Source organism: Tamandua tetradactyla, chromosome 6 (genome assembly GCF_023851605.1).
Source record: "Tamandua tetradactyla isolate mTamTet1 chromosome 6, mTamTet1.pri, whole genome shotgun sequence".
Taxonomy (NCBI): Eukaryota; Metazoa; Chordata; class Mammalia; order Pilosa; family Myrmecophagidae; genus Tamandua; species Tamandua tetradactyla.
In genome coordinates this window covers 145,422,575-145,437,013 of record NC_135332.1, presented here as the reverse complement: position 1 = coordinate 145,437,013, position 14,439 = coordinate 145,422,575, and the positions used below count along the sequence as shown (strand labels likewise).

General features: G+C 39.2%; 2 long non-coding RNA genes across 8 annotated transcripts in view; one reads left to right on the top strand and one right to left on the bottom strand.

Moving 5' to 3' along the window:
- The window catches only part of LOC143688910 (uncharacterized), a 150,350-nt gene that overhangs the window by 96,753 nt on the left and 39,158 nt on the right, over positions 1-14,439 (top strand). The window lies entirely within an intron of this gene.
- The window catches only part of LOC143688911 (uncharacterized), a 54,513-nt gene continuing 41,164 nt past the window's right edge, over positions 1,091-14,439 (bottom strand). Inside the window, exons 2-3 of the long non-coding RNA XR_013178378.1 lie at positions 9,783-9,840; positions 1,091-5,580 (exon numbers count right to left, since the gene is read on the bottom strand). This is a non-coding gene — a long non-coding RNA (uncharacterized LOC143688911). The remainder of the gene's footprint in view (positions 5,581-9,782; positions 9,841-14,439) is intronic.

Here is a 14,439-nt window from a genome sequence, read left to right as displayed (position 1 = left end):
TTGTCCATAGATGAGAGGGTCTATATCTGAACACTCTATTTGATTCCATTGGTCAGCATATCTATCTTTATACCAGTACTATGCTGTTTTGACCACTGTAGCTTTATAATATGCCTTAAAGTCAGGTAGTGTGAGGCCTCCAACTTCATTTTTCTTTCTCAGGATATTTTTAGCCATCCAGGCACCCTGCCCCTCCAGATAAATTTGGTTATTGGTTTTTCTATTTGTGAAAAGTAAGTTTTGGGGATTTTAATTGGTATTGCATTGACTCAGTAAATCAGTTTAGGTAGATAAAAATCCAATTTAAAAATGGCAAAAGACTTAAATAGACATTTCCCCAAAGAAGATATACAAATGGCCAAGAAGTACAAGAAAAGATGTTCAACATCATTAGCCATTAGGGAAATGCAAATCAAAACCACAATGAGATACCATTTCACACCCACTAGAATGGCTATTGTCAAAAACAACAACAGAAAATAAGTGTTGGAGAGCATGTGGAAAAATAATAACACTCATCCATTGTTAGTGGTAAAGTATAATGTTGCAACTGCTCAGGAAAACAGTTTGACAGTTCCCCTGAAAATTAAGTACAGAATCACCATAGGACCTGGAAATCCCACTTCTTAGGTATACACCCCAAATAATTGAAAGCAGGGACTCGAGCAGTTATTCGCACACTGAAATTCATAGCAGCATTATTCACAATTGCTAAAATGTGGAAGCAACCAACCAATGAATGGATAAATAAAATCTGGTAGATATATGCAAGGGAATATTGTTCAGCCATAAAAAGGAATGAAATGGAGGTTCAAGAGTAGTTCAGTGGTAAAACTTTTGCCCGCCATGCAGGAGAACCAGGTTCAATACCTGGTCTATGCACTTCCTAAAAAAAATCAAACAAGGTAAGCAGACACAAAACAAAAAACAAAAATTCAACAAATGGTGCTGCAATAATGGTATTGTCACATGGAAAAATAATGAAATGTGACCCCACCATACAGCATACAAAAAAAAAGAAATGAAGTTCTGATACATGTGACAACATGGATGAACGTTGAAGATATCATGTTGAGTGAAATAAGGCAGACACAAAAGGATAAATATTGTGTGATCTTACTGACATGAAATAATTAGAATAAGCAAATTCAGAGTGTTAGAAACTAGAATATAGGTTAACAGAGACTGGGGTGGCAGTAGGGAACAGGGAGTTAATGCTTAATTGCCCTAATGTAAACTATGATCTATAGTTAATAATATAATTTTAATAATATAACTTCATCAATTGTGTTTAGGTTTGCTAATGCTGCCTAAATGCAATATACCAGAAATGGATTGGCTTTCACAACAGGGATTTATTAAGTTACAAATTTGAAGTCCTAAGGCCATGAAAATGTCCAAGTTAAGGTATCCAGAGAAAGATACCTTGACTCTGAAGAAAGGCCAGTGGCGTCTAGGGTTTCTGGGTTGGCTGGGAAGGCACATGGTGATGTCTGCTGTCCTTCTCTCTCAGTTTCTGGTTTCCTGGCTCCTGTTTCCAGTGGCTTTAAGTATTTTGGGGTCCTCACTTAGCTTCTCTGGGGAGACTCTGGGTTTCATCTCTTAGTTTAGCATCTCCAAATATCTGTCACTTGCTGTTCTAGTATGCCAGCTACTGGAATGCAATATAATAGAAATGGAATGGCTTTTTAAAAAGGGAATTTATTAAGTTGCAAGTTTACAGTTCAAGGCCGTGAAAATTAAAGCAAGTCTATAAAATTATCCAAATTAAGGCACCCAAAAGAAGATACTTTCACTCAAGAAAGGCCAACGAAGTTCAGGGTTTCTCCCTCAACTGGAAAGGCACATGGCGAGCATGGTGACATTTGCTAGCTTCTCTCCAGGCTTCTCGTTTCATGAAGTTCCCCCAGAGGCGTTTTCCTTCTTCATCTCCAAAGGTCTCTGGCTGCATGGGCTCTTATGGTTCTCGTGGCTCTCAGGACTCTCAAGATTTTCCAAAATGCTTCCTCTTTTAAAGGGTTCCAGTAAACTAATCAAGGCCCTCCTGGAATGGGTGGAGTCACATCTCCCTCTAATCCAAGGTTAATACCCACAATTGGGTGAGCCACATCTCTTTGAAGATAATCTATCAAGTTTCCAAACTACAGTTCTGAGTAGGAATTAAAAGAAAGGCTGCCTCCACAAGATGGATCAGAATTAAAACATGGCTTTTCTAGGGTACATAATCCTTTCAAATCGGCACACTTGATTTCATCTGTCTGCTCTCTGTGTCAACTCTGAGCTTTCTCTATGCTTTCTGCCTTTTACTCTCTTCATAGAAGACTGCAGTAAAAGGATTAAGATCTACCTTGCATGGGTGGGGTCACATCTCCATGGAAACAACCTAATCAAAATGTCCCACCCAACAATAGGTCTGCCCCAACAAGATTGGATTAGAACATGGCTTTTCTGGGGTACATAACAGTGTCAAACCAACAGCGATTGTAACAAAGTTACTACAACACTGCAAAGTATTACTAATAGGAAAAATTGTGGGAAGCAGAGGGAGGATTTGGGAACTGTGCAATTTCTGTATGATTTTCCTTTCAACCTACAACTTCTCTAATTAAAAAAATGAAATGTTTCAAGTTGATAAAAGAAGAAAAAAAATAGCAGAAAATAGCAGGAAGGACAAATGACAAACTAGAGAAAAAAAATTTGCTGCACAAAGCATTAATTAATTTTCCTAAAATGTAAAGACCTAGAAATCAAGAAGAAAGTCAAAAGCCAGTTGATACCTGGGTGTGGGTAAAGGACATAATCAGAAGGTTTATAGAAAAAGAAATATAAATGGTTCTTAAACACATAAAATATTCTTACTCTCACTCATAATAACAGATATTTTTTCTCACCAGTCAGATTGACAAAGATATAAAAGTTTGACAACACGTTCTTCTGATGAAGCTGCAGAAAAATAATCACCTTCATAAAATTCTGATGAGATAATAAGCTGGCAAACCCATACTTGGAATATCTAACAAAAGTACAAATGCATTTGCCCATTGACCTCTGGAACTTTATCCTACAGTTATATCTACGCATGAACAAAATAGCATATGTATAAGGTTATTCATTTCAGCATTGTTAGTATTAGTAGAAAATTGGAAACACCCCAGCAACTAGCTTTAAAGAAAAAACAAGGGCTTGTCATAAACAAAAATTACAACCACTGCTTCACCCCATACCTATCCTCAATTCTCAGTTACCAGAGGCTTTTAAATCCATTAGCTGATTCTTCAGATATTTACCCCTATATTTCTTTTCATACTTTATTTCTTGGGTTTTCAATTTAAAGCATGGTCTACTCACTTTCTACCACAGAAGAGAAGTATTTAGCTCTACCATATTAGATCTCTCCTAATGCATGCACACACACATATACAGATAAAACTATTCACTATCTTCCTTAGTTTTTCCAAAACAATATCACAATTAAAAAAAAATTGGTATTCAATATTTTAAGTATTATGACTATGAAAACATTGTAAACAGTGGAGTGTCAAAGTATGGCATGATTACAGTTTCCTTCTTGAACATATTTTCCTCCAGAGTGAATTCCCTTGTTCTTCCATTTGACCTTTTTTTAAAAATTTATTTATTAATTAAAAAATTAAGAAACCAAATAAAACATCAACATACATAATCAGTAATTCACAATATCACTTAGTTGCATATTCATCATTTCTTAGAACATTTCCATTAATTCAGAAAAAGAAATAAAAAGACAATAGAAAAAGAAATAAAACGAACACAGGAAAGAAAAAAAAAGATTTTACCTACCATACTCCTTACCCCTCGCTTTCATTGATCACTAGCATTTCAAACTAAATTTATTTTAGCATTTGTTCCCCCTATTATTTATTTTTATTCCATATGTTCTACTCCTTTGTTGACAAGGTAGATAAAAGGAGCATCAGACACAAGGTTTTCACAATCACACAGTCACATTGTGACAGCTGTATCATTATTCAATCACCCTCAAGAAACATGGCTACTGGAACACAGCTCTACATTTTCAGGCAGTTCCCTCCAGCCTCTCCATTACATCTTGAATAACAAGATGATATCTACTTGATGCATAAGAATAACCTCCAGGATAACCTCTCGACTCTGTTTGGAATCTCTCAGCCATTGACACTGTCTCATTTCCCTCTTCCCCCTTTTGGTCAAGAAGGTTTTCTCAATCCCTTGATGCTAAGTCTCAGATCCTTCTAGGGTTTTTCTCAATTCCTTGATGCTGAGTCTCAGCTCATTCCAAGATCTCTGTCCCACGTTGCCAGGAAGGTTCACACCCCTGGGAGTCATGTCCCACATAGAGAGGGGGAGGGTGGTGAGACTGCTCGTCATGTTGGCTGGAGAGAGAGGCCACATCTGAGCAACAAAAGAGGCTCTCTTGGGGGTGACTCTTAGGCCTAAATTTTAAGTAGACTTGACCTATCCTTTGTGGGGTTAAGTTTCATATGAACAAACCCCAAGACTGGGCTCAGCTTATAGCTTTGGTTGTCCACACTGCTTGTGAGAATATCAAGAATTCAACCTGGGGAAGTTGAATTTCTCCCCGTTCTCACCATTCCCCGAAGGGGGCTTTGCAAATACTTTTCCACTCACTGATCAAATCACTCTGGGATTCATCGGGGCATCACTCTGGACAAACCAACAAAATCTCATGTCCTACCTGAGATTCCAAGTACTTATGGCATTCAATCAAACTATCTACATAAGTTATATTAGGAAATGCACTAGTCAAAATATAAATTTTGTAACAAACACTTTTTGCTTTAGTCTCACACATAAGGTGACATTTTAAAATGTTAATCACCATCTGTTTTCAGCACCCCGCAATAATGACATTCCTTTGTTCTTCCTCATGCAAAAACATTTTTTAAATTGTACATTGTACCTTTCACTATTATTATACACTCTAGGCATTCCTAGATTGTACTATCTCAATCTTTAACATCTATCTTTCTTTCTGATTTCATTTATCATTTGACCATTTTTTAATGTATTTATCAAAAGTTCATTCCCCAGATTTCCTATGTGTCTTACATTTCAGATCACCTCTGGGTTCCACTTTTTCCCTGGAGATACTGCAGCCCTTCACGCTCTTATCCCACCGTGACTTCCCTCTGAGGAAGTACACAGCTGCTATTCTGAAACCTTTCTTCACATTCAACACACCTCCATCCCGTGTGTTCTAGATCGCAGAACCTCTTGATTTACTCGCTCATTTTGGTAAAATAACATCTTCTAGTAGCTTCTTAAGAAAGAGTGTAGAGAAAAAACGTTGAGTTCATGCATGTCTGAGAATGACTTCATTATACCCTCACACTTAACTGTTAGTTTGCCTATGTATATCAATTTGGAAATAATTTTTTCAAATGTTCCATTTCCTTTCAGTATCCAGGTTAGTTGTTGAGAAGTCTGATGCCATTCTATTTCTGATCCTTGGTTGTGGCCAGTTGTTTCAGGAAATCTCTCAGGAATCTTCTCTAGATCCCTGGCATTCTGAAATTTCATGATGATGTTCCTTGATGCAGGCTTTAAAAAAAAAATTTATTGTTATTATTCACCATATTTGAGAACTCATGAGATCTTTTAATCCTGACTTTCATGTCTTTCAGTTCTGGAAATAGTTTTTGTATTATTTCATTGATTATCTCTTTCTGAATATTGTATCAGTTGAATGTGGAATTCTTGAATCTATCCCGTCAGTTTCACATTGTTTCTCTCCTGCTTTCCAAATCTGTATCTTTTATTTCTTACTTTCTCTGAGATTTCATGAACTTTATCTGGAAACTTTTCTTTTGAATTTTATTATTTCTGTTTTTGTATTTTTAACATCTAAGAACTATTTCTTGTTCACTGATTTTTATATCATTCTGTAATTATTTCATAAATGATAGTCCCTACAATTTTTTCCTGCTCCTTGAATATTTTCTGCTTCCTCCAACTTTTCTTTTTTCCTTTCTTTATTTTGGTTTCTGTCCTTCATGTAATCAATCTGCCATGTTAAATATAAGTTTCTAATCATTCTTTTGTTGTTCTTTTTTTTTTTTTTTTTAATTAGAGACATTGTGGGTTACAGGACAATCATGATTCCTATATACCACAACTTGCATTGGTTTGAAATGTTTGTTTCAAGTGATGAAAGTATAGTTTTATAATTGTACTATTAACTATAGTCCATAGTTTAACTTAGGATTCATTGTTTGTGTTGTACAGTTCCATGGAATTTTTTTTAATGATATTCTAATACCATATATACAACCGAAAATTTTAATCAATTAAAAATATAATTCCATGGTATCAATTACATTCACAATGTTGTGCTACCGTTACCCACTAACCATTACCAAAACTTTTCCTCTTCCCAAATAAAAACCCTGTACATTTTAGGCTTAACTCCTTATTCCAACCATTCTTAAAGGTTGGAGTCTTCCAACTCCAAAAATTCAGTCTCTTTTAAATTTGTCAATAGCGGCAAATTTGATTTTTAAAAATTGATATATAATATTACATGAATATGTTCTCATTGCCGAAGATTCAAACAATAAAGAAAGTAGACAGGTAAACATAAAAGTTTCCCACTCCTGTTCTTAAAGGTAATCACTGTTAAACAGTTTGGTATGACAAGACCTTTCTAGAACATAAACTAATTCCTTCAGAGTTAATGCAGCTGTAAGAAGCTGGTTGTCATCAAAGATCCAGACACATATGTGTATGCATGCATGTGTTTCTATGTGTGTACTTTAATTTGTTCATTTGGCCCATGGGAATTATTTAACACTTGAATTGATAACACAACATTTGAATATTAGGAAAGCACATTAAAATTCAGATTCCCAAACTCTCTTAAATAATTGGAAAGTCCAGTCACATAGGACCCATATGCTCTTATTGTAAAGAAATATCCTTTTTTACAGTTCTCCCAGTCACCACTTGGCCTGTCCTCATTTATATTACTTGCCCAGCTCCTATAAGTGTTGGAATTGGTGACCCCTAAGCTAAGATGTTGGTGTGTGCTCTATAAGTTGTGACACATCCATCCACTAGCTGATAACAGATTAGTCTACCAGATCATAGGACAATCTGCCAGACAGGAAAACATAAAGGGTGAAGGCTTCCCTTCAGAATGACATGGAAAGGGGTAGGCTGGGGCCAGGAATTGTTGATCTTGAAGATAGGATAGTTTCATTGGCTGCAGATTGAAAACTGACCCCTGAACTCCTGAGTATATCTATTCCAGGATTTTCTGATGTCCATTCCACCCATTTTCTCCAGCATAGATTCCATGGAAGCAAAACACACTTCTGACCTCTGAATGCATGAATAGTACAAGATGAAGGGTAGATGAGGTAGGAAGCAGTTGAGATGTGGACCTGCTAAAGGGAAGGACACTCAGTTGAGCTACCTGCACAATGACCACTGTGCCTTGAATGGTTGCCACTCACCCTACAGCTGATCACCTGTTGACTCCTCACTACTTTCTCCACAACCAGGGAGGGGACCCAATTTGGCCAATTATCCCTAAACAACATCCCTTGTGCCTCAAATACCATTGGGCTTTTGGGACTTGTAGCTCTCATTTCTCTATACAATTCTTCCATCTTATTTAACCTGATGAATAGCCACACATCCACTCATCCGAGGTAAATCATGATCTAATCTCAGATGAATGTAGCGAATACAGATTTTGTGAACATTAAGATTGAAAAGGATTAGGGAGCAGCTGGTAAAATCTTTTCCATGGGAAAATACTTAAATGTAAGAATATATTCTGTATCTTTCAAAGGAAGAGAACATCTCTGGTCCATTTTAAATCACTGCCATGTGGATAAATTTTAGTGTTCCTTTTTTTTAGTCTTATGAGTGTTTGGCATGGTTTGGGAAAAAGAGAATGGCTAGGCCTCTTCATTGCCCACTTGTTCAGTTGTCTGTAAAGCAAAGAGCAAAGGGCCTTGACTTCAGCTGGTCTGTAGTCAATTAAAGACCTCATGGGACACTTCTTCCAGAAGAGCAGTGTAACCCCTGTTTGGCCACTGTTGTCTCCTTACCCCACCTCCAACCTTTCTCCTCCTTTCCTGCCAGCCTCACTCCCAAGGGTCCTATAAGAAGTCTCCATTTGGCCCTCAGCTCTAAAACCTGGACAGAGTACAGAAACAGTGTGGCCACTGTTCTTGTTTATTTTTATGCTCCAAACAAGATACCAGCCCTTTCTCCACTAAATTGTACTTGGGAAAGGAAAGGGCTGTCTTTGGTCAAAACTTTCATCCTGAACAGAAAAAAAGGTGCCTTTAGTGGGGAATGTAGACAGAAGGATCCCAGGCTCCCTGCATAGACACTATGTTGGAATGAAGTCAAGGAGTAAAGAGAGGGGAGCTAGGAGACAAGGTATTTCCCTTCTATCCCAAATTAAATGTATTCCTGCCTTTTCCTTCATCTAATACTGCTATCATAATCTCTCTAGGTAGCACCTCATTATTGCATAGAAAAAAATGGAATTCTGCACCATGATTGAATCTAAATACTCAAATCATTTAAGATACACTACTCCTGGGACATAGAGCAAAATGTAATAAGTTTCTCAAAATGTGACCTAATTATAACTGTCCTTTTAAGTTTTATTTCCCTCAGGGACCAAACGTCTGCCGTTAAAAATAATTCTTGAAACAGGTCCATGTTGCCACAAAACTTTTCAGAGTCGCTTAAATGTTCTCCATATTCCCAATTTATTTTTCTCTTCTGTTCTTATGTGATAAAAGCCAGACAGCCAGGAGAGGCAGGAGGCCAGGCCACCCATCAGAAGGGATCATCTGGGGCCAGAGTTCTCATAGGCAACACCTTCCCATCTGAAGAGAGGAGGGGTCAGGTTAACCGCTGGTTCACTCATAATCCATGCACCACTGACCCCCATTCCATGCCTGCTCTTAGCACCCACTTGAGCCTTGGGTCCTCAGCAGCCACAACTCTTTGTCTTGCTCTCCCCAGCTGCCACCACCCCCCACCCCCTACCCCTGCCCATGGGAACCAGGCTGTTATGGTTTGAGCTTGGGTTCTGTGAAAACATTGGTGCTGCCTCCAAATTTTCCTTGAGATATTCAGGCCTCATTCCCCTTCCTTCCTCAGGGTTCAATGTGTTCACTGTCTCTTCCTGATGTCCATTTCAGTCATTCTCCTTTTAGGGGCAATTCCGTCTGAATAGAAAAGGCCCAACCTCTGGCTGGCCAGTATCCCTTGCTTTATATGCACTGATTTTATAGACCTAGCTCCTAACAGTGGGATTCTTTAAAGTCACATTCAGAAGCTTTTGCCTTTTCAACTTCACTTGACTGTTTCTTAAAAGGAACAAGAGACAAGGGCTTCTTTGCTCTAAGGCTATATACCCTGAAGGTTCAACACACGTCTTCTGAAGTCAGACAGACCTTAGGCTTGAAAACCCACTTCACCACCTGTGTGGCTCCAGACATGGGCTTGAACTCCCTGCGCCTCAGTTTTTTCATCTGTAAAATGGGGATGATAAAGGAGCTAACTCATAAAGTTGTGGAGAGGATTAAAACTGAGATAATGAATGCCAGGTGCTTAGCACAGAGTCTAACAATAAGTGTGAGCTGTTATTACTAGAGCATTTGAATAAATCACTTCTTCCAGCTAAGATAATGCCATTAGTGCAGACACAAGATGCTATATCTGTCGGGGGTGCCAGAAGGATACAAGCCAAAGATGGCTAAGAACCAAATTACCTCTCAGTCCTCTGGATGCTCTTCTCTCCTAGTTCCAGTTCATAGGAGAAGTAAAAAGCTAAGAAAACAGAGAAACAAAAGACAAGATCATGCCCAGCAGGCCCGGGTGGGAAGCCACAAGCAAAGACATGCCATTTCCAGGAACTTCTCCAACCTGAAAGGAGACGCTGACTTTTAAAATAAGCAGATACATTTTAATTTTTAAATTTTAGATATGTACATTTATTATTTGCTAAGTGGCAGCCTTGAGCCCTCACTGTGGTGCAAAGGGACCAGTTGACCAGTGTTGAAAGCTGGATTTGAAATGCCAAGTCTGATGTTGGGAATTTTGTGAAATTATATAGGGAATAACTGAGAGCTCCCTACCCTGCCTTGCCAAAAAGCACTGTGGGCTTCTACCCAGAAAGACTAGAAGACGAAAAAAAAGTTTAAAAACAAACAAACAAACAACAACGAAAACAAAAAAACTAGGAAAAGAGCACTGCTGGCTGGGAGAAACAAGGAATAGCCAGGCAAAAAAAGAAAGCTTCAGGGAAGCACAGAGTGGCAATGAGTGTGATGGAATTCAGTGGCCAAGGGATGATCAGAAATGGGAGGCATAAAGCTAAAAACAGCTAGGTTTAACCTGCTGTGTTCTTGCACCATGCTAAGTGACATGACCGCACTACAGTCACAGAAGACCACACTGAGCATGCAGCAGCATCTCTAGCCTACACTGCAAAAAGACCTAATGCATGATTACAGAGCTTATGTGTAATATAATGGGTACACTATAACCTTCTATTAAATACTAATAAATAAGAGGTAATAAAATATGCTCTTAAAGAATCCCAGGAAAAAATGATCATTTTTCTAGCTGATAATAACATGAAAAGGCAGAGGGTTAATAATCCTAGGTTGGGCATGGAGAAGAATTAAAGGCACAGAAACTAACCTATCATATTCTTGCCAGAGGTTGATGTATGAACCAATCTAGTCTTAGAATTGGACATGCTAACTGTAGTCCAGTGGTTTGGCCCACTTGCTTTGGGTGTCCAAGTATGTTAGTCTCTATTGGCTGGACCCCATTTTTCTTCCCATACCTATGCATGTAAGGCTTTCAGCTAATCATAATATCAAAGGGCAGTGGAACAGACACTGTCCATACTCAGTCCATAGTCCCTTGGCCCACCCACAGCTCTTCCACACACAATACCTTGGGAGCACATTCTGCAGACTGCAAGGGCCCATCGTGGATGCCTCAGGGGTCACCCTCAACCAGTGAGGAATGTGGCTAGTGGAGACCCCTTCCTTCTCACTCCTTCTTGTGTCTCTCAGAAGGCCCATGGCAGAGCACACCTTACTATAGGTGGAAATGAGCTCCTTTATTTCCCCTTTATTGGCATACCTGCCTTCTGTGCCTCACATCTCCTCTCGCTTACTGTGCTTCCTGAGATCATCTGCCAAATAAACGACTCACATCCAAATTTTCGTCTCGGGTTTGCTTTTAGTCGAACCCAAAGATGGGCATCAAAAGAAATACAGTGTCTCTAATCCACACCTCTGCCACCAGATAACTCGTAAAGCCCCCGGGGCTTATCACACTCCAAAGTCTACCTGATTGAGCACTATGTCCCCAGAGCTTAGCACACAGTGCTAAACACAAAACAGCAAAAATATTTGTTGAATATCTGCTGACATCTCACCTTCAGATTCCCAGGTGGAGGAGTAAACCTTGATTTTTTTCCCTCAGCTTTTTTTTTTCACAGCTTGATTGACGCATGATTTACATACCATAAAATTCTCCTATTGTATGTATACAATGCAATAATTCCTAGTAAATTTATAGAGTTATGCAATCATCAACACAATCCACTTTTAGAATCACCCCCAAAAGTTCCCTCATGCTTGTTCACAGTTAACTCCCCACTTCCAGCCCTAGCTCTAGGCAACCACTAATCTGCTTTCTGTATCTATAGATTTTTCTTTTCTGGGCATTTCACATAAATAAAATCATATAATATGTAGTCTTTTTTCTTCTAGCTTCTATCACCTAGCATAATGTTTTTGAGGTTCATCCGTGTTCTAACATCTAAGTAATTCACTCCTTATTATTGCTGAGTTGTAATTCCATTGTATGGCTATGCTACCTTTTGTTTATGCATTTACCAATTGATAGCCATTTGGGTTGTTTCCAGTCTGGGGCTTTTATGAATAATATTGCTTTGCACATTCACATACAAGTCTATGTATGGCTAAATGTTTTCATTTCTCTGGCGTAGATACCTAGCGATGGAATTCAAGTTTTTATTTTGAAAATTTTCATATCTATAGAAAAGTGGAAAAACTAGTGCATTATATATCCTTTAACTATATTTCTAAATCGGTAACATCTTGCCATTTGTTTGCTTGCTCTCTCTCTTTCTCTACACACACACACACACACACACACACATAGTTGCAGATGTATGGCCATCACTCCTATTACCTCAATGTGCAGCTCCTAAGAACAAGGCCATTCTCCTACACAAACACAATCCCACTATCACAGTTAAGGCTTTTTCCCAATTTACTTTGAAGTTTTTCAAAACTACAAAGAGTTGAAAGAATAATGCACTGAAGTGAACCTTGGCTTTGCTACCATTTCCAGTAACACTGCTTTGAACCCTCCTTTTTCAAACTCTCTCCCTGCACTGCTCCTAAAAATATTAGTGTTGGGCTGCTTTTGTACACAGCCACAGACTATTCCTACCTTGTCACACTCTTACTCCCCCATTGCTTATTCCAAAAGTTTTCAGCCCTGATTTCACAAGACTCCAAAGTGCCTCTCCTGTCTTGTCCTGAGGGATATTGCAAAACTCTCAAAACCTCCCTAACCTACATCAAGGCTTGACTGAGATGTTAACTTATCCATGACTCCTACCTTCTCCATGCTATTTAAAATGTCAACCCTCTCCTTCTCCTAGCCATCGCTCCTGTTCCTCCTTAACCTGCTCTACTTTTTTCTCCAAAGCACTTACTTTCTAACTTAAAGTGTAATTCACATATTTGTTTTATCAACTGCCTCCCTCTACTAAGATGTAAGCTCTAAGAGGGCAGAGATGTTTGCTTTTTCTGCTCACTGCTGTATTCCCAGGCCTGACACTAGTGCCTAACAATAAATTCAAGCACTGAATAAATTTCAGTAGAAGGAATGAATAGGATGAAGCAGAGTGTGAGAATGTGTGGGTATGAGTAGGGACAGACTGAGCAAATCATTCTTTGTTGCCACAACCCCCAGAGGCGTGGGGAAGGATCATTGGTTTAGCCTTAATTGACATTCTGAACCCCAGGTGGAAGGCTTTGGAAAACCATCAACCCTTTGGAAACCGCAAAATGAACTCCACCCCCTGCCTTCCTTCATTAGAACAGACAGGAACTTTCCAAATAGGAAGTCTCCCAATACTTTTCTGAAGAAAGATATTCTTTGCCTCAGAAAGCAAACCAAGATCAAGTAATTCTCCAAGGACCACAAAATTCTGGAGCTCAGTCAGCCCTGAATTTCCTGGTGGAGGCACATATCATACCCACCATCCCCTTAAAGGTCCTCCCCTGAAAGCAGCCCCGGGTCCCCAGGCTGTACCATGTGGTGCCCATCCTTCTCACGTCCCGCCCCACCCCACCCCATCCCAGGGCTCTAGTATAGTGGGCACTCACTTAGCCAAAAAGAAACTGGTAAAGGTAGCCTGGATGGTGGCTCAAGATTCTGTCCTAGGAACTGCAGTGAGTAAAGGAGGGGGAAAGCTGAAAGGAAGGATACGGACAGAAGCTTTGAGTCAGAAGTGGTACAGCAAGGCTGTGAGGAAGCTCAAGTTATGAGGAAGCCCAAGGAACTAAAAGCTATGAGATGGAGAGAAGCCCTTCGAAGGAAAGCAAAAGAGGGTGAGAAATTTGACAAATCTCTGTCCCCAGAGTCCCTTGTGCTGCCCTGGATTAAGGACAACATCTGGTCCTTCTGTGACGCCTGACTATTTCACAGGTCCTGTTTTGGATTTCCAGACGTTTCCAGCACCCTCACTGCTTTGCATTTCTTCATCACAAACCTCATTGCTTGAACTAAGTTGAGTGGCCCTCTATTCCTTACAACCCAAAGAACCTAAGTACAAAAATGTGAGCATTTACTGCGGAAAAATATGAAATTACTGAAGATGGTCCCCACACTTCAAAAATATTATTTCCACATGTGCTTTCTCCACGGCAACACATTCCCTTGCTGTGCTCTACAGCCTTGTTACTCGAAGTATGATTTAAAAAAAAAAAAAAAACCACCAGATGGGCATCACTGAGGAGATAGTTAAAAAGGTGGAATCTGAGATCCCACCACAGATCTACTCAACCCCAGGTAAATCATGAGAACATTAGAGTTTGAGGAGGAGCACTGCTTCCTCTCCCAGCAAATAGTCCCCAAATCATCATTCCTATCACCTTCTCACTCCTGGACTCCTATGTGCCATAGATTTGATAAACAATATCCAAATAAGTATCAAAGGAAGCAAAGGTAAAAAGCAGACCTGTAAAGCACAAACATTTTCAAGCTTTTCTTTTGCCTCTGTCCTTCAGATGTCTTTCATTAATTTTGTTTGCAATGCTATCATACATGCTTGTCTCTTTTTTTGTCCAGAGTTTCATCCTGTTTTGG